The sequence below is a fragment of the Lethenteron reissneri genome, chromosome 57 (assembly GCF_015708825.2).
Source record: "Lethenteron reissneri isolate LAM-NWPU_2019-01 chromosome 57, ASM1570882v1, whole genome shotgun sequence".
In the NCBI taxonomy this organism is placed as follows: domain Eukaryota; kingdom Metazoa; phylum Chordata; class Hyperoartia; order Petromyzontiformes; family Petromyzontidae; genus Lethenteron; species Lethenteron reissneri.
In genome coordinates, this window is record NC_083835.1 from 5,627,391 (window position 1) to 5,648,063 (window position 20,673).

Here is a 20,673-nt window from a genome sequence, read left to right on the forward strand (position 1 = left end):
CAACGCTTGCCCCAACAGTCCGTTGAGGCTACACGGGGGATCTTTGTCTTTGTGTGCGCGTCAAACTTCTTTCACGCCGCACGTAGCCAACCGTGTTCAGTCGTTTGCGTTACCGTTGGTTATTCTCGCCGTTGTTGTTATCCTTGCGACGAATCTACGGGCTCGCGAGTTAGCAGCGGTGTTCCCTCTCGGGACATATCTGGCCGTGTCATAAATAGCAGCTTTTTTTTTTACCCCCAATTTTTTTTTTTTTTGGGGGGGGGGGGTCGGGGGGTTGGGCGGGGTTGTGTGGGGGGGGGAGGGTTAGTGGGGGGCACGGTCGCGAAACGCGACCCAGATGTGTTGACCCTTTGAAGTCTCGTCGGGTTTCCATTACAAGGTCCCTCCCCGAACTTTTTTGGCAGATGAGCGGAGAAAGTGGCTCGCAAATAACACTTTCTCCCCCTTTTTCCTTACGACATCGGTGACCCCCACCATTCCCCCCGCCCCCCCCCCCCACCTCAAGGGTAACCTCCACCTCCCCTCCAACACCCCCCCCCCCCCACTGCTCCCCCCCCCCATTGCCCCCAACCCCCTCTCCTCCCCCTGTGCTGTTACGGACTGTCAGGCACCCCCGCTGTTTGCGAGCGCCTATTAATGAGGCCGGCACGGTTCGTCAGGATCTCTTGGAAGCTGAGCAGGGAGCGGTGCGTCGATGTGCGTTATTGTACCGTACTTCTGTGGCCCCCCCTCACCTTCGCACAGCAGGCATTGGGGGGTGGGGCGAGGGGAGGCCGTAATCTAGCAGCGGATTGAGAAAGTGCCCTGCGTGTTTGTGTTATATCCGTGTGTGTGTGTGTTATATAGGTGTGTGTGTGTGTTATATAGGTGTGTGTTAGTGTGATACTCATTGGGGAGCAGTAGTGTAGCCGGGTTAGGACGCTGCGCTACGAACCCAGGTGACCCGAGTTCGATTCCCGCTCACGGCCAACACCCATTGACGATTATCTGAACCAGTCATGGGCCTCCCCTAGGTCGACTCAACCTAATGAGTACCTGGTGCGGCGTGTAAACATCGCCACTGGGGAGACAAAGGCGGTCGGGCGTGGTGCTGGCCACCCACCCCCTCGTGTGCTGTGCCGGCCTTCGCAGGCGCTACTCGCTAGCAGCTTGTTAAGGCTACACGGGGGATCTTTTTCTCTGTCGAGTTGGGAATTCGCCAACTGCCAGCGCAACGGTCCCCAGAAGTTAACTTCCGAGAACTACCCCTGAAAGTCCTCTTCAGCAGGACCTCATGCACCCTGACACCAGAGGGGTTTGCCTCTCCGTGCGCTCGTGTAAAATTAAGCAAAAATGTTGTACGGCGATAAAACCCGATAGGTTTCGGTCATCGGAGCTGGATTATGTCTGCTTACAGTTAGAGGCTCAAAAAAAAAAATCCTAATTTTTCATTTTTGACCCACCCCGGATAGCACTCCCCAATGTAGCTTGCCTTGAGAACCCAACCCAGGTTTGAACCTCCCCCCCCCCCTCCAATGACGTTGGACAACCGGGCCTACGACCATCTTGAGCCCTCTCTTGAAGTGAAGTTAAAGTAAAAGAGAGAGGCAGCCAGCCAGCCAGCCAGCGGCGGGAGTCAAACCCAGGTTTATCATCGGCGGTGGCCAGGGAGCCCCGGCTGTAGCCCGGCCTCAGCGCTGGAGGTGCCGCGACCGTCATGAACTCGACAATTGGTTTTTTACCCTTCTATCTGGCAACAAAACTGACACCTTTTTTACAAGGAGTCATGTTTGCATAGACCGCAATACCTGCAGTCGTAATGCAAACAAAAAACATAACTCTGATGACGCCAAAAGGCGCACTTTTGGCGTCATCTGGTCCCACACCATGTGAGACTAGGCTCTAAGGAAAGCTGTCTCGGGTGTGGACCAATCAACTTCAAGGACAGTGCATACATTATCAGAGTTGTGTTTTTTGTTTGCATTATGACTGCAGGTATTGTGGTCTATGCAAACATGACTCCTCGTAAAAAAGGTGTCAGTTTTGTTGCCAGATAAAAGGGTAAAAAAACAATTGTCATATTTTTTACTGGCAAATGAGGTTCCAATGGCGTCATGAACTCGTCAAGCTCAGCTCCCAGCCAATCACCGGTGAGGGTTGACTGTTGGAATTCGATATCGGCCCTTTAACGTGAAAGTGCTCCGGCTGCCGTCGCTGTTCGCGGCTCTTGAGCGGCCCGGGAACTTCCTCCCTGCGGGGACGACGTCTCAGCAGGGCTCGGGCAACGACGATGAAAACAACAACAAAAACAACAACAACCGGCCCCGCACAGATTCTCGCCCGGCCGCCCGCGCGCACTCGCGCGTGAGCCTTTTGTAGAGGGCTGGTGGGAAAAGTGACGCGCTAATTGGCATGTAAGTCGTCGCGTTCCCACAAATTAGGGCAATCGGTGTGGGTGGGGGTGGGGGGGGGGCAGGATGGAGATGTCGTTTACGAATTTATTTGTCGAAAGAAACGCCGGGAGGCGAGCAGCTGGCGTGCGGTGGGGTCAAGTGTGGGGACTGCGACCTGCTCCCAGCGCATGTCCTCGGCGTTGAAGGTTCAGAAGCTGAATACCCTCTATCGTCATCGTAATCATCACCATCATCGTCACCATGTATGCTGTGTATTTGGAGTTTGCGGTGTGTCTCTCCCCGTGGTCCGCGTGGATTTTTCTCCGGATCTTCCGGATTTTCCCTCCACGTTTAGAATCGCTTGTTTTAGAGTACGTGGCTGCTACTTTAAATGTGCAAATGACGGGGCCATCATTTGTTGAGCTATCATTTGTGGCCAGGTCGCTTCCGAAAAACAGCTGTACAGCTCAGTGGGCCTTACCTGGTTATGGTGGTGATGATGGTGATGATGATGGTGGTGGTGATAGTGATGATGATTGGGATGATTAGTACGGTTGGATACGTACGGTGAGCTGATTGCGGCGTCCATCAGCGGATCGACCACGGCCGACGATAATCACGACGACGACGACGTCTATCCGCTCGCGAAACTTTAACCGGCGGGGTCGTTTAAAAACCCCCAAAAAAACCTCCCTTATTAGTTTCGTACGGAGAAGAGTAAGAAAAATAAAGTGCCGCGTAGAAATATCTCCGGTTGCACGAAGGGTGATTAGGCAGGGAATTAAAAAAACGCTCGATGGTGAGCGATGTGACCCCAACTCCCCCGCCCCCCGGGGGAGGGTTCAAATCGACAACACCTTGCGCCCAGCTGGGTCGGGATTTACTACGCTCCGGGCACACATGAGTGCCCCCCCCCCCCCGCATCTCTGCCCCCCCTTCCCCCCCCCCCCGTGTTCCCCCACCCTGTGCCTCCGCGCCCCCTCCCCCGCGCACCTCGAATTGCGGTTCTCGCAACGTAATCCATCCCGCGGCATTATTTGCACCGCTTACAAATGTCCCATGCCGTAATGATGGCGGTGGTGGTGGTGGTGAAGCCCGCTTCGCCGAGTTGTCGTTTGTGATGTGCGGGTCGCTCCTTAAGAAGGGCTGCTGTGTAGTTCAGTGGGCCTTAGCTGGTAAAATTAAAATAAATATTTTTTTAGATTCGTCTATGGGTCCTCTGTACATCTTTGTGGGTTTCTATGCATCTCTGTGCGTCTCTATGGGTCTTTGTTCATCTCTGTGGGTTTCTATGCATCCCTGTGCGTCTCTATGGGTCTCTGGTCATCTCTGTGGGTCTCTGTGCATCTCTGTGCGTCTCTATGGGTCTCTGTTCATCTCTGTGGGTTTCTATGGATCTCTGTGCGTCTCTATGGGTCTCTGTTCATCTCTGTGGGTCTCTATGCATCTCTGTGCATCTATATGGGTCTCTGTTCATCTCTGTGGGTCTCTATGCATCTCTGTGCGTCTCTATGGGTCTCTGTTCATCTCTGTGGGTCTCTATGCATCTCTGTGCGTCTCTATGGGTCTCTGTTCATATCTGTGGGTTTCTATGGATTTCTGTGCGTCTCTATGGGTCTCTGTACATCTCTGTGGGTCTCTATGCATCTCTGTGCGTCTCTATGGGTCTCTGTTCATCTCTGTGGGTTTCTATGCATCTCTGTGCGTCTCTATGGGTCTCTGTTCATCTCTGTGGGTTTCTATGCATCTCTGTGCGTCTCTATGGGTCTCTGTTCATCTCTGTGGGTTTCTATGCATCTCTGTGCGTCTCTATGGGTCTCTGTTCATCTCTGTGCGTTTCTATGGATTTCTGTGCGTCTCTATGGGTCTCTGTTCATCTCTGTGGGTTTCTATGGATTTCTGTGCGTCTCTATGGGTCTCTGTTCATCTCTGTGGGTTTCTATGCATCTCTGTGCGTCTCTATGGGTCTCTGTTCATCTCTGTGGGGTTCTATGCATCTCTGTGCGTCTCTATGGGTCTCTGTTCATCTCTGTGGGTTTCTATGGATTTCTGTGCGTCTCTATGGGTCTCTGTTCATCTCTGTGGGTTTCTATGCATCTCTGTGCGTCTCTATGGGTCTCTGTTCATCTCTGTGGGTTTCTATGGATTTCTGTGCGTCTCTATGGGTCTCTGTTCATCTCTGTGGGTTTCTATGGATTTCTGTGCGTCTCTATGGGTCTCTGTTCATCTCTGTGGGTTTCTATGCATCTCTATACGTTTAGAGTATTTCCAGTAGCTTTTAGCGACTTACTTCCCTTACACTTTGCGCTTCTGCCATGAGCTTTGCATTGTTTGCGGCCGTGCGGCCGAGGGCTTGGGCAAGATTAAAATAAGTCTTAGGTTTTTTCGGTAAAGTCACGTAGGTAAAAAAATGTAATTAATAAAAGTTAAATAAAAATAAAGTAAAAATCACGACGTTTCGGAGGCAACACAAGCTTCCGTCTACAGGTGGAACCGAAACGTCGTGATTTTTATTTTATTTTTTATTTAACTTTTATTAATTAAAAAAAAAATGTACCTACGTGACTTTACCGAAAAAACCTAAGAATTTGAATCCTTGCAGTCACGAAAGCCTCAAATCGAGAAAGATTAAAATAACATTATTATTTTTTAACACGGAGGGAGACGCATCGTCGTACGTGAAGTAGACGTTTGTCCCGCTCTTCTCTCCCGTTTTGTCTTCTTGTAACGTGTCGCCCCCCCCCCGCCCCCCCTCGCCCCCCCCCCCGCCCCCCCTCGCCTCCGCCCGCCCCCCCCCCCTCCCCCCGCCCGCCCGTCCCGTGTCTCCCGAACAGAACGGCGCCGAGGATGTGAAGAACCACCGGTGGTTCAAGGGCGTCGATTGGTCAGCCGTGCCTCTCAAGAGGCTCAACGTAAGTGTCGCCGGCTGCCTGCGCCCGTTGCTTCGCCCCTTGAGTCGGGTCGACGGACGGCCTCTGCACAGGAGGACGTGGTGCCGAGCGGACTTTGCCGATGACCGTTACCGGCGGTGTTAAGATCGAACCTCTGTGGAGGAGGAGGAGGAGGCTCGTGAATGACGCTGACGGGTGCACGAATATTGTTCATTCATCCGTACGACCCCCTCAAGGTCGTTAAGATCTGCAGACTCCGCCCTCGATCCCCGCTGCGTTCCTGGGGCGAGCGGTCGACTTGCTGTGCCTGCGCCACGGTTTGTGGAATTCCCTACCGTGGGAAATTCGTTCATCCGACAATGTGCGTACGGAGGAAGTCTCTTCTTAAGTCCGTTTATTCTGCTTAGCTTCTCTCTTGGCTCTTGCCTTATCCTTGTTCTTACAAGGCGCCTTGCGACATTGGTGGAAGGCGCCTTGCAGATACATGTAAATTATTATTATTGTTATTACTGTTGCGGGGAAGTAAAAAAACATTCACCGCCTCCGGAGTCGGCGACACCGATCGCCTCCTTCCCACGCATTGGCCAGCAGCCTCGCGACGACATGAAAACCACATTGCCCCGAAACCCCCTTTGAGGCGTTACGGCTCGACAGCACGGCACGAGCGAGCGAGCGACAGCACGGTGCGAGCGAACAACAGCACAGTGCGCGAGTGAGCGAGCGATCGATAGCACGGCACGAGTGAGCGAGCGATCGATAGCACGGCGCGAGTGAGCGAGCGACAGCACGGCAAGCGAGCGAGTGAGCGAGTGAGCGAGCGATCCCTGTGCGGGGAGGGGGCCGCGTCGCAGGTCGGCCAGCCGCGCTGCGAACGCGGTCGGAGCCGAGTTCGATTCCCGCTCGCGGCCAACGACCCCCGCTCACGAGCAACAACAGTGGGAGACATATCTGAACCCTTGTGGGCCTCCCCTAGGTCGACTCAGTCTGAAGTGAGGAGCTGGTGTGGTGCGTAGTAAACATCGCCACTGGGGAGACAAAGGCGGCCGGGCGTGGTGCTGGCCACCCACCCCCTCGTGTGCCGTGCCGGCCTTCATAGGTGCTCGCTAACAGCACTTGCCCCTACAGTCTGTTGAGGCTGCACGGGGGATCTTTGATCTCAATGAAGGTTTGTGGGTGAGATCGCGTCAGTATAAATGTGTCGAAACCCCTGACCACCCGACATGGCCAATCAGTAAGGGATTTGTCGCGTACACACAACGCCAAATAGTTCACTACTTCAGCCCACCGGTGTGTTGAAGAGTGAATCCACAACATTTACAATTTGAGTAGTACGACGTTTCGCTGGTAATTACATCCGGCATCATCGGGCGATTTGCCAAATCGATTTGCCAATTGGATTTGGCGAATTAATACTTACGCAATCTTACCCAGAAACCTTTATTATGAAGCATATTGGTCGCGAAATCCTGCTGTGTGTTAAACTGGGGGATCTTTGTTTTGCGTTTGGGGGGAGCGGTGGCGCAGTGGTTAGCGCCGCTGGGCTTCGAACCCCGGCGACCCGAGTTCGATTCCCGCTCGTGGCCACCAGCACACCAGTGACGACTATCTGAACCGGTTATGGGCCTCCCCTAGGTCGACTCGGCCTCAAACGAGTATGTGGTGTGGTGGAGCTTTGTCTGAAAACAATAGCCGCACTACTTTGCAGAGACTCCAAAGCTCACAAAAACAACGTTTTTTGGCACGCTATATTTCCAAACATTTTAGTACAAAAATGCCAACCCGTTCCGATCGCAACACAAGAGGACGCCCGCTTGTGTCGCGATCGAAACGTCGTGATATATTATTTTATTTTTCTACCTACGTGACTTTACCGAAAGAACCAAGGAGTATGAACCCCTGAAATGTAACAATTTTTTTTTATTTCTTCTTGAAGTTAATTAAAATAACGGTCGTAAAAAAAAGATTGAAAAAAAACGTTTGGCCGTAAATATTGAGCGGAGGTTACGTAAAGAATCCCTTTGTGAATGCGGGCTTTCTGAAAAGGCTGAACGCCTGCCAACATCACCTTGGGCTGGACGTAAAACGGAGAATTCGTTCAAACACGCAAATTTTTTTGGGTTAATAAATGAATAAATAATGGTCGACAAACCTAAAAAATGTTGGCCTCCACAAATGAGCAATTTGGGGTGGAGGAAATTGTTCTTTTTTTTACCAGGTAAGGCCCCCACTGAGATATGTAGATATTTTTTCAGAAGCAACGCTGGCTATCGCAAATGATAGCTCAACGGAAGTGGCTTATCATGTGGAGATTCATAGCAGGCAAATACGCTTAGTTCAAGTTCATTTATTAGGTATAGCCCTGTGAGTCATTCGGCTCTTGAATCGGGTGCAACCGCAACAAACAAAAACACGAACAAAAAACATCTTAAAGTGAATATGTGACTGAGTGCAAACAGAAAATCCAAGAAAAGACAGCAAAATATTGCAGAAAAAGCACCGTACACAAAAATGTTCAAAAATCCCATTGGGATGCAAGTCAAACAACAACAACAACAACCACAAGACAACTTAGATTAAGGCCATCAGTCTAACTCTGTACTACAACAAACAAACATGGCCAAACCAAAAGAGACACACAGATATGCAGTGAGACCCATAGAGATGCATAGACACCCATAGAGACCCATAGAGATGCATAGGGACCCATCGAGACCCATAGAGATTCATCGAGATACATAGAGATGTATAGAGACTCATAGACTAAACAAAACTTGTTTTATTACACGCTTTCTATTAACTCACTCTGTCTGTTGTTGTATCCTCAAATCTTGCAACTCAATTTTAACCCACTTCCCAATGTGGTATCGACTGCAAACTTGGTATACTTGTGTCACACTGATGACAATACCATATTCTATCATTAAAATATAATAAAATATATTTTTAAACAATTTTTTTCATGTTATGTTTCGGCTTGGGTCTAATTGTCCACGCTCAACTGACGTTGGCTGTAATTGGCCACGGTCCCTTACGTTGTGGCAAGCTTCGGGGCCACTTCCTGGAGTCGTGGAGTTCTACCATTACGAGTAGGGTACATTTCATTAAAGCGTGTTTTAAAAAAAGTGTTTTTTAAATATTACTTATTTTCCACGTGTTAGGCCCACTGAGCTACTTAGTTTTTTGTCAGAAGCGACTCTAGATATCACAATTAATAGCTCCACGAAGTGGCGGCTAGCCATCATCATCGTGTGGAAGTTCATAGCAGCAGCCAAATATACAGCAGCAGGTGCCAGGGACGGGATCGAACCCACGACCTCCTGTATACCAGGCGAGGTAGTTAACATCTCCTAGCCACCGTGATGACGATGAGATAGAGAGACACGCAAACTCCAAATATACAGCAGCAGGCATCAGGGTTGGGATCGAACCCACGACCTCCTGTATACCTGGCGAGGTAGTGAACATCTCCTAGCCACCGTGATGATGATGAGAGAGAGAGAGACACGTAAACTCCAAATATACAGCAGCACGTGTCAGGGACGGGATCGAACTCACGACCTCCCGTACAGCAGGCGAGGTAGTTAACATCTCCTAGCCACCGTGTTGATGGTAAGAGAGAGAGAGACACACAAACTCAAAATATACAGCAGCAGGTGTCAGGGACGGGATCGAACTCACGACCTCCCGTACAGCAGGCAAGGTAGTTAACATCTCCTCGCCACCGTGATGATGATGAGAGAAAGAGAGACACGCAAACTCCAAATATACAGCAGGCGTTTGGGTCGGGATCGAGCTCACGACCTCCTGCACACCAGGCGAGGTAGTAAACATCCCTTAGCCACCGTGTATGTACATCAATCTTCTTACATAGCCAACCGTGCTAATCGGGAGAAATTCTACATTTCCAAGGCAAGGGGTGAGTGAGGTAGATGCTATCTCCTTGGCGTGGTATGCAGGAGGTCGTGACTGTGATCGCGTTTGTTTATTTTGGAGTTTGCATGTCGTCCCCCCACCTTGTTCTGCAGTGCGAGGGAGTGTGGGTGAGTGTGAGTGAGTGTGTGAGTGAGTGAGTGTGAGAGTGTATGAGTGAGTGTGAGAGTGTATGAGTGAGTGAGTGTGAGAGTGTGTGAGAGAGTGTGAGTGTGTGAGAGTGAGTGTGAATGTGTGTGAGTGTGAGAGTGAGTGTGTGAGTGAGTGTGAGAGTGTGTGAGTGTGTGAGTGAGTGTGAGAGTGTATGAGTGAGTGAGTGTGAGAGTGTGTGAGAGAGTGTGAGAGTGTATGAGTGAGTGAGTGTGAGAGTGTGTGAGAGAGTGTGAGTGTGTGAGAGTGAGTGTGAGTGTGTGTGAGTGTGAGAGTGAGTGTGTGAGTGAGTGTGAGAGTGTGTGAGTGTGTGAGTGAGTGTGTGTGAGTGTGAGAGTGTGGGTGAGTGTGAGTGAGTGAGTGTGTGAGTGAGTGAGTGTGAGAGTGTATGAGTGAGTGTGAGAGTGTATGAGTGAGTGAGTGTGAGAGTGTGTGAGAGAGTGTGAGTGTGTGAGAGTGAGTGTGAGTGTGTGTGAGTGTGAGAGTGAGTGTGAGAGTGTGTGAGTGTGTGAGTGAGTGTGAGAGTGTATGAGTGAGTGAGTGTGAGAGTGTATGAGTGAGTGTGAGAGTGTATGAGTGAGTGTGAGAGTGTATGAGTGAGTGTGAGAGTGTATGAGTGTGAGAGTGTGTGAGAGAGTGTGAGTGTGTGAGAGTGAGTGTGAGTGTGTGTGAGTGTGAGAGTGAGTGTGTGAGTGAGTGTGAGAGTGTGTGAGTGTGTGAGTGAGTGTGTGTGAGTGTGAGAGTGTGGGTGAGTGTGAGTGAGTGAGTGTGAGAGTGTATGAGTGAGTGTGAGAGTGTATGAGTGAGTGAGTGTGAGAGTGTGTGAGAGAGTGTGAGTGTGTGAGAGTGAGTGTGTGAGTGAGTGTGAGAGTGTGTGAGTGTGTGAGTGAGTGTGAGTGAGAGAGTGTGAGTGAGTGTGTGTGAGTGTGTGAGTAAGTGAGAGTGAGTGTGAGTGAGTGTGAGAGTGTGAGTGAGTGTGTGTGAGTGTGTGAGTGAGTGAGAGTGAGTGTGTGAGAGTGAGTGAGTGTGAGAGTGAGTGAGTGAGTGTGAGAGTGAGTGTGTGTGAGTGAGTGTGAGAGTGAGTGAGTGAGTGTGTGAGAGTGTGAGTGAGTGAGTGTGTGAGTGAGTGTGAGAGTGTGTGTGTGTGAGTGTGAGTGAGTGTGTGAGAGTGAGTGTGAGTGAGTGAGTGTGAGAGTGAGTGTGAGTGTGTGTGTGAGTGAGTGTGTGAGAGTGTGTGAGTGTGAGAGTGAGTGTGAGTGTGAGAGTGAGTGTGAGTGTGTGAGTGAGTGTGAGAGTGAGTGTGAGAGTTAGTGTGAGAGTTAGTGTGAGTGTGTGTGTGAGTGAGTGTGAGTGTGTGAGTGAGTGTGAGAGTGAGTGAGTGAGTGTGAGCGAGTGAGTGTGTGAGTGAGTGTGAGAGTGAGTGTGAGAGTGAGTGTGAGAGTGAGTGTGAGAGTGAGTGTGAGTGAGTGTGAGAGTGAGTGTGAGTGTGTGTGTGAGTGAGTGTGTGAGAGTGTGTGAGTGTGAGAGTGAGTGAGTTAGTGTGAGTGAGTGAGTGTGTGAGTGAGTGAGAGTGAGTGTGAGAGTAAGTGAGTGAGTGTGAGAGTGAGTGTGAGTGAGTGAGTGTGAGTGTGTGAAACGTGGACCCCCCTAATGGAGCATCTTTGCTGATTGGAAACATTTAGGCTGGCTTGCCTGATATCCATCCTGGGTTTAACCAGGCTGGATTGTGTGAGGAGCTCACAAATCCTTGAAAGATCTGGGCAAAGTCCCATGGGTGAGCTCCTCCGGCAGGCAAGGCTGCGTTGGCTGGGTCATGTGGTCCGCATGCCCAGCCACCGCATGCCTGAACAGCTTTTGTTTGGCCGGATCGAGGGGGCTAAACGGGCGTGGCACGGGCTAGAGAAGAGATGGAGTGATGTGGTACAGGAGGATGTGGAGCTGAGTGGACTTGCCGATGACTGGTACCAGCGGTGTCAAGATCGGCCTCTGTGGAGGAGGCTCGTGAAAGATGCCTCTGGGCAGTTGGAGGCAGTCGCCCTCCAACAACAACGGGGGGCGGAGGAGCGACGCTCACAACAAAGAGCGGAGCGCCGGGTGGCTAAAGCACAGCAAGTTGGCACAGTAGGGGGCACAGGTGGTGCATCAGCCAGTCGTCTTAGTCAGTCGACCTGTTGCATCTGGGTCTGCCACGTGACCTCCTGCCAGCGGGCGTTCCACACTTCACGTGGCCTCAAGGCGCACATAGCCTGGCACAAGCGTCGTGGTGACGTCACTGCCACTTAGTGGCGAATGGCGGTTGTTCTTGTTGTGTGAGAGTGTGAGTATGAGTGAGTGAGTGTGTGAGTGAGTGTGAGTGAGTGTGAGAGTGAGTGTGTGAGAGTGAGTATGAGTGAGAGTGAGTGTGTGAGAGTGTGAGAGTGAGGGAGTGAGAGTGTGTGAGAGTGAGTGTGTGAGAGTGAGTGTTTGAGAGTGAGTGTGTGAGAGTGAGGGTGTGAGAGTGTGTGACAGTGAGTGTGTGAGAGTGAGTGTGTGAGAGTGTGTGACAGTGAGTGTGTGAGAGTGTGTGACAGTGAGTGTGTGAGAGTGAGTGTGTGAGAGTGTGTGACAGTGAGTGTGTGAGAGTGAGTGTGTGAGAGTGAGTGTGTGAGAGTGAGTGTGTGAGAGTGAGTGTGTGACAGTGAGTGTGTGAGAGTGAGTGTGTGACAGTGAGTGTGTGAGAGTGAGGGTGTGAGAGTGTGTGACAGTGAGTGTGTGATAGTGTGAGAGTGAGAGAGTGAGAGTGAGTATGAGTGAGTGTGTGAGAGTGAGGGAGTGAGTATGTGAGAGTGAGGGTGTGAGAGTGTGTGAGAGTGAGTGTGTGAGAGCGAGTGTGTGAGAGTGTGTGACAGTGAGTGTGTGAGAGAGAGGGTGTGAGAGTGAGTGTGTGAGAGTGTGAGAGTGAGAGAGTGAGAGTGAGTATGAGTGAGTGTGTGAGAGTGAGGGTGTGAGAGTGAGTGTGTGAGAGTGAGTGTGTGAGAGTGTGTGACAGTGAGTGTGTGAGAGTGAGTGTGTGAGAGTGTGTGAGAGTGAGTGTGTGAGAGTGAGTGTGTGAGAGTGAGTGTGTGAGAGTGAGTGTGTGATAGTGAGTGTGTGAGAGTGAGTGTGTGAGAGTGTGTGAGAGTGAGTGTGTGAGAGTGAGTGTGTGAGAGTGAGTGTGTGAGAGTGAGTGTGTGAGAGTGAGTGTGTGACAGTGAGTGTGTGAGAGTGAGGGTGTGAGAGTGTGTGAGAGTGAGTGTGTGAGAGTGAGTGTGTGAGAGTGTGTGATAGTGAGTGTGTGAGAGTGAGTGTGTGAGAGTGAGTGTGTGAGAGTGTGTGAGAGTGAGTGTGTGAGAGTGAGTGTGTGAGAGTGTGTGACAGTGAGTGTGTGAGAGTGAGGGTGTGAGAGTGAGTGTGTGAGAGTGTGAGAGTGAGAGAGTGAGAGTGAGTATGAGTGAGTGTGTGAGAGTGAGGGTGTGAGAGTGTGTGAGAGTGAGTGTGTGAGAGTCAGTATGAGTGAGTGTGTGAGAGTGAGTATGAGTGTGTGAGAGTGAGGGTGTGAGAGTGAGTGTGTGAGAGTCAGTATAAGTGAGTGTGTGAGAGTGAGTATGAGTGTGTGAGTGACAGAGCCGAGTGTGAATGTGTGAATGAGAGTACGAGGGATTGTGAGCGAGATAGTGAATTGGATTCTCGCTCACGGCTAACACCAGTGACGATCATCTGAGTCTCCTCTAGGTCGACTCGGCCTCAAAATGAGTGCGTGGTGCGGTGCGTAAAAAAACATCCCCACTGGGGAGACAAAGGCGGCCGTGCGTGGTGCTGGCCACCCACCCCCTCGTGTGCCGTGCCGGCCTTCACAGAGACGGCGAGCCAGCGAGCGCGGGGCAAAACGAGAGACTTTCCCCGGTGCCGGTGACCCCCTCGCTCCACTCAATTAGCCGCCGCGGCGGAATGCCTGCCGCCCCCCCCGGCAGCGCTGCCCGGCAAGTTCCCCCACACCGCGGCCACTGCCGCCACCTCCTCCTCCTCCTCTCCGCGCCGTCGCGCCCTCTTGAACCCAACCGACCTCTCGAACCGTCTCGGGCCGGTCAACTCCGAGGTCATTCCTCCCCCGCTCCCTCCCCAATCCTTCGCAACCCCCCCCCACCCACCCCTTACACCCGCCCTCCCACCACTCCACAATCCCCCCCCCACCCACCCCTTCCACCCTCCTCCCCCCCACTCCACAATGCCCCCCCACCTCTCTTCGTCCTCAGAGTGGCGACATGGCACCCGACCCGGTTAAAATTATAACTTAAAAAAACTCTGAAATAATTTTTATTTTGCCAGGTAAGACCCCACCGAGCTACGTAGCTCTCCTTCAGATGCGACCCCGGCCAGCGCAAATGACAGCTGCTCAACGAAGTGCCGGCTGATCGTCAGCATCACCACGATCACGTGGACATGCATAGCAGCCAAATACGCGTGACGTTGGTTGATTTTAAACGCGGGGGGAATAAAACCGGAGGACCCAAAGAATAATCCACGCGACCACGGGGAGAGAGAGAGACACGCAAACTCCAAATACACAGACAGGCATCGTCAGGGTCGGAATCGAAACCCACGACCTCCTGCGTACCAGGCGAGGGAGTTAACATCTACTAGCCACCGTGATGATGATGAGAGAGAGAGAGAGAGACACGCAAACTCCAAATACACAGACAGGCATCGTCAGGGTCGGCATCGAACCCACGACCTCCTGCATACCAGGCGAGGTAGCTAACATCTCCTAGCCACCGTGATGATGATGAGAGAGAGACACGCAAACTCCAAATACACAGACAGGCATCGTCAGGGTCGGCATCGAAACCCACGACCTCCTGCATACCAGGCGAGGTAGCTAACATCTCATAGCCACCGTGATGATGATGAGAGAGAGACACGCAAACTCCAAATACACAGACAGGCATCGTCAGGGTCGGCATCGAAACCCACGACCTCCTGCGTACCAGGCGAGGTAGTTAACATCTCCTAGCCACCGTGATGATGATGAGAGAGAGACACGCAAACTCCAAATACACAGACAGGCATCGTCAGGGTCGGCATCGAAACCCACGACCTCCTGCGTACCAGGCGAGGTAGTTAACATCTCCTAGCCACCGTGATGATGATGAGAGAGAGAGAGACACGCAAACTCCAAATATACAGACAGGCATCGTCAGGGTCGGAATCAAAACCCACGACCTCCTGCGTACCAGGCGAGGGAGTTAACATCTCCTAGCCACCGTGATGATGATGAGAGAGAGAGAGACACGCAAACTCCAAATACACAGACAAGCATCGTCAGGGTCGGCATCGAAACCCACGACCTCCTGCGTACCAGGCGAGGTAGTTAACATCTCCTAGCCACCGTGGTTAATGCTCCGGTGCGTGCCAACCGTAAACACCCCGCGCACGCCCTCCGCCAAAAATCCCCGTGCGGCGTCGTTCTCAAGAAGAGTTGGCTGCGTGTCGGTGCCTGCGTCACGGATCACTCGCGAGCTCCTCGAGAGAGAGAGAGAGAGGCGGGAGTGGGGGGGGCTCTTTGGAGCTGTCGACGGGGGAAGCCCTTACCCCACCCGGTAGCGGCGATAACCGAGCGCTTTCAGGTGCTGCTCCTTTGCCTTTCTTCCCGAGCGCGGAAGGAAAGGTAATTTCTCGAGGTGCAGTCGTAAGCGAGGAGGCCCTCGATGCGGGCGCACAATCCTGACCTTGCCCCCCCTGCCCCCCCCCCCTCTCTCCCAGCGTAAACTCTCTCCTCACACTGCCGCTACGCCACCCCCCCCCCCCCCGACCTCCTCCGCATTCCTGCCCGAGGTTTTCGCGGTCCGCGCGGCCCTCAGCCGACGTCCGACGTTCCGCGCCACGCGTGCCGGCAGCTTCCTCCCCCTCCCTCCCTCTCTCTCCCTCTCGCTTGAAACCGGTCCGAGCGAGAGAGAGCCGGTTCAGCCCCCCCCCCGGTGGGGGGGGGAGGGGGGCGGGGGGGGTGCCGGTGCTCGTGACGACGAAACGTCGGACGCCGGTCAGGAGGCCCGTCATCGTCGCACGCCGGGATCGAGTCGCGCGTTCCCATGCTTCCCACCGCCCCCCACCACCTCCGCCCCCCACCACCGCCGCCACCGCCGCACCACCACGCCGCAAATCCTCCCACAATCCCCTCCACCGTCAGAGGCCGCGGCTGGCAAGGAGATGGGTGGGGCCGGCGTGATCACCGCTCTCCGGCACCGTGCGCCGAGCTGCGTTGGCTTTCCTGTTGCCGCGCTCATGGCACGCACGCGAACAGCGAGCGCGCTCGCCGCCGCCGCACGTTAACCGCGATTGCCTCGCCGATCTCGTCAAGCGTCATCGCGCGGGGAACTCCGGTTACCCTCGCGGCGGCGGCAGCGGCGGCGGCGGCTGCTGGCCGTCGCACCGCATCGCGCGGCGCTTTCAGACGCGCTTCTGCGGCCGTCTGGAACGCTCTCTTCACTTCCGATATTAGGAAGCCGTTGGCGCTGTGCACACCTTTAAATCATCATCATCATCTTCATCTGGATTGACAAAGTTATTTCTTTAGAGCTGCTTTTTGTGTGTTGGTTTGTTGTCCTTTAACCCCGGCAACCTCCGATCAGCGCGGATGGCTACGCACGGTGCGAAAGACGCTCAACGTACTGAATCGGAGTATTTAGTCATTCCGCAAGAGGAGGAATCCGATGAGATATGAAGTCTATGTAAGGGTCAGCAAATCGCGCAAAAAAAAATCTAAACGCTGAATACAAATTTCGCGCGTCCCACCGGTCGCGGTGCGTCGCCACCGCCGCCATAGCGGCGAGCAACCGGCGGGCGGCAGTGAAGACGGCGGCGCGTGCGACGGCTCGGTCGACGCCACCGCATTCACGAGCCCCCGGTTGCGTCGGGTGGAGGAGAGGCGCACAACACGCACGCACAACACACATGCACAACACGCACGCACAACACGCACGCACAAGACACACGCACAACACGCACGCGCGCGTCGGAATTTCTACTCTCGCGGGCGGATCGACGTGGGGGGGGGGGGTGGGGGGGGGATCGCCGCCCCGTTTGCTTTGGCTGCCCCCCGGGGGAGGCCAGAGTTTGAAGCGGAACGATTAAACAAAATAAACCAGCTTCGTTGGGTTGGAGTTGGCTCCCGTGGTGGTTTGGGAGGCTGGCGAGTGGTGGTCGTGTTCACGTGAAGGGGATTGGGGCGGTGCTGAGTCAGCGGCGAGGAAATCCAGCCGCTGGGGTCTCTGTCTTTCATGCGGGGTTCGTGGTGGCCGTGTCAGAGACACTTTTTTGAATTATTATTCTTATTTTCCCCCGTGTAGCCTAAACAGACTGTTGGGGAAAGTGCTGTTAGCGAACAGTGCTTACGAGTGAGTGTGATGGTGGGTGAGATGGTGAGTGAAGGAGTGGGTGAGTGTGATGGGGAGTGGGTGAGTGGGTGAGTGTGATGGTGAGTGGGTGAGTCGGTGAGTGAGATTTTGGGTGTGATGGTGGGTGTGATGGTGAGTGGGTGAGTGAGATGGTGAGATGGTGAGTGGGGTGATTGAGATGGTGAGTGGGTGAGTGGGTGAGTGTGATGGTGGGTGAGATGGTGAGTGGGTGAGTGAGATGGTGAGTGGTTGAGTGGGTGAGTGTGATGGTGGATGAGATGGTGAGTGGGTGAGTGAGATGGTGAGTGGGTGAGTTGGTGAGTGTGATGGTGGGTGTGATGGTGAGTGGTTGAGTGGGTGAGTGAGATGGTGGGTGAGATGGTGAGTGGTTGAGTGGGTGAGTGCGATGGTGGGTGAGATTGTGAGTGAGTGGGTGAGTGGGTGAGTGTGATGATGAGTGTGATGATGAGTGGGTCAGTGGGTGGGTGAGATGGTGAGTGGTTGAGTGGGTGAGTGTGATGGTGGGTGAGATGGTGAGTGGGTGAGTGGGTGAGTGATATGGTGAGTGAAGGAGTGGGTGAGTGCGATGGTGGGTGAGATTGTGAGTGGGTGAGTGGGTGAGTGGGTGCGTGTGATGATGGGTGAGATGTTGAGTTCCAGTTGATTCTCATTGGCATGAGTGACCCAGGGCACGAGTCTGCCAGTTGAGAGGCATTTTTGTCTTTTTTGTTTCGTTTACAGTCCACTCTCGATATTCCGCGCGCAGTTCGTCCGATTTGTGGATTAACCGTGCACCTGAGATTTCGACATTCATCAACAACGCATGTTTTTTTTCCCTTAAGCCCAAATTCATCAAACTAAAAACAGTTACGCGTTGTCATTCTTGGACATGTTTATTACAAGTCACCGAAAACTTTGTTTTTAATCCGGTTAATCCGGCATCCGCGAGACGGTGAGTACATTCGTTGCCATATCTTTACAACAGTGAGCGGCGCCGTTTGATTGATGCTGATCCGCGTGGCTCTGCTGCTGTCATCCGCCCGGTGGGCCCGAGTCTTCTGCTGGGCGGTGCGTTCGCGTCCGTTTCCCGAATCGACAGAGTAACAATCGCTTAATTTTGAATGCTTAATTTTGAGCGATTCACCCCATCGTTTATTTTGTGAGTTTTAACTTACGAAGCTGTGCGACGGACGGCGGGCAAACTTAAACATTGCCACGACTTGCGTCGGTGGGTTTTTGGCGCGGAGGCCCGGCGGTTGTATCTGTTGATCGTCTCGCGATTGTGAACGCGGACAAATCGAGATTCCGACTCGATTTGGCCCTTGTGACGACGGCGCACGAGGGCCTACCCTTCTATGCGAGCGATGTCGGTGGCGGCGGCGGCCCCTCGTGTTCACTGCGGTCGACGCGCAACGCGGCATTAATCGGGGCCGGCCGCTGGATTCGAACCGCCGCGACATCCACCGACACTCCGTCTCCGCCTCCCGAGGAGCCGCGTCAAAACGCCGAGAGCCAGCCTTGCCGCGCGTAATCTCCTAGAGGCCCAATGTCCCTCTGTCCAATGGGATTCGTAGTTGCGTCAAATGCACAACGCGGCATTTAGCAGGGCGGACACTCCATTCGAACCACGAGCCTCTGCGTCGCCCCCTCAAGGGCTCCATTCATAGTGGCCGTGCTGGAGACGCCGCGAGGTCCTCGGGTGAAGGTTCTCACGCGGGCTGTCTCGGCGTTTTCAAGGCTCGGGTGGAGAGAGGGGGGTGGGTTTACTTAATCGGTATCCCAGACACTGACACCACCGTCGTGTCGATCGAGGAGCTTGCAGTGGCCGGCGTTGCCGAGACGTTCCACGCCAGAGGTCGCAACCGGGTACCCGATACCCGTACCCTACCCGATACCCGGCTACCCGTACCCGGCCGGGTTCGAATACCCGGCCGGGTACGGGTACCCGTTTGCGACCCTGGTGCGGCCGGGTACGGGTACGGGTAGGCCGTGAGTCACTGGTGAGTCACCGTTTGTCACTCATTTCGGGTAGGGTACAGGTACGGGAAGGGAACGAGTACCCGTACCCGGCCGTACCCGGCCGGGTACGGGTACGGGTAAGGAATCAAAACCCGTTTGCGACCTCTGTTCCACGCGCAATCTCTCGGGGCCCGGTGTCTGTCTTCCCCCAAGGCAATCGTGTCGACGTCAACGCGCAACGCGGCATTAATCGGGGCGGCCGCTGCACTCGAACCGCGAGTCTGGCGGCGAACGTGCTCCCCCGCCGGGCTGCGTCACCGCCCCACGGCGTCACCCTCTTGAGGGCTTCATTCACGATGGCCGTGTCGGGGATACCGCTGAGACTCTACGGTTCTGACGTGGGGTGGTTTAGGGTGGGCCGGATGGGGGGGGGTGGTACATTATGGGTACCCCAGACACTGACACCACCACCAGCTCATAGGAGCCATGTCAGACAGTGCCGAGACATCTCGCGCGTAATCTCATCGCACAACGAGGCATTAAGGAGGGCGGCCACTGCATTTTACCACGAGCCGGCGTTTCCACGGCCCGGGCGGAGGAACATTATAATCGCTGCCCCCAGACACCGACACGCCCGCCGTGTCGGTCAAGGAGGCCGTGTCGGACGCCGAGAGCCAGCCGCTCGTAATCTCTGGAGGCCGGATGTCGCTCTCTCTGAGCTCGCCGGGGTCAAGGGTCGCGGTTGCACGCGAATGCCTCGCCGCCCCCTCCAGAGCGATGGTTTAAAACGTTTGTTTACGCGTCGTCAGGTGTTCGCCGCGTCTGTTGCTGTTGTTGTTGTTGTTCTCGTTGTTGCCGTGGCGATTGTTTACCCGTTAAAGGCCTTGCCAAGGTTTGCCAAGACCCTTCCTGGTTTGGCGTGTAGGGGCGGGGGTGATGGCTGCTGCTGCTGCTGCTGCTGGCAGTTTTCGGCACAGCACGGGAGACATTCATGAACTCTTTGCTACTAACTGTGACAGCTTCTCCTGCGTTATGCGCCTTCGATGGAGCCGCGCGTCGGTGGATCGAAGGGTCGCATGCGGCTCGGGAGAGACGCCGTTTTGGCCGCCGCTGATGTCTATATATTTTATTGTTTGTAAACCCTCCGCTGTAATGGAAGCCTCTGTCCGTACTAACGCAGCCACCGTGTGCGCGTGGGGAGCGGTGGCGTAGCGGTGAGCGCCGCTGCGTTGCGAACCCGGCCACCCGGGTTCGATTCCCGCTCGCGGTGACGATTATCTGAACCGTTCCCGGACCCCCACCACTCGGTCGACTTGGCTTCAAATGAGTACCCGGTGCGGTGTGTAGTTAAACATCGCCACTGGGGAGACAAAGCCGGCCACCCACCGCCTCGTGCGCCGTGCCGGCCTTCATAGGCACTTGCCCCAACGGCCTGTTGAGCCTCTACGGGGGATCTTTGTCTTTGTTCCGCAGCCTCCCATCGAGCCGCGGATCGTGCACGAAGGAGACACCTCCAACTTTGAGAGCTACCCGCCCGAAGACCCCAAAAAGATTCCTCCCTCCCTGTGCGCCAAGGACCTGGAGCCCTTCAAGAACTTCTGAGCCCCCCCCCCTCCTGTCGTTGGGACGGGGTGGGGGGGGGCTCGCGCTCCGAGGTACCGTCTCTCGCTCGCGACTCCACGACCCGACGAATCGATGATTGCACAACCTCCTGTATACCAGGCGAGGTAGTTAACATCTCCTAGCCACCGTGATGATGAGAGAGAGAGAGACACGCAAACTCCAAACATACAGCAGCAGGCGTCAGGATCGAACCCACAACATCCTGTATACCAGGCGAGGTAGTTAACATCTCCTAGCCACCGTGATGATGATGGTGGTGAGAGAGACACACGCTGACTCCAGATATACAGCCAGGCGTCAGGGTCGGGATCGAACCCACGACCTCCTGTATACCAGGCG

General features: G+C 54.1%; 1 pseudogene; it reads left to right on the forward strand.

The window, feature by feature from the left end:
* The window catches only part of LOC133357212 (uncharacterized), a 36,265-nt pseudogene extending 15,952 nt beyond the window's left edge, over positions 1–20,313 (forward strand).
* The last annotated feature ends 360 nt before the right edge of the window (positions 20,314–20,673 follow it).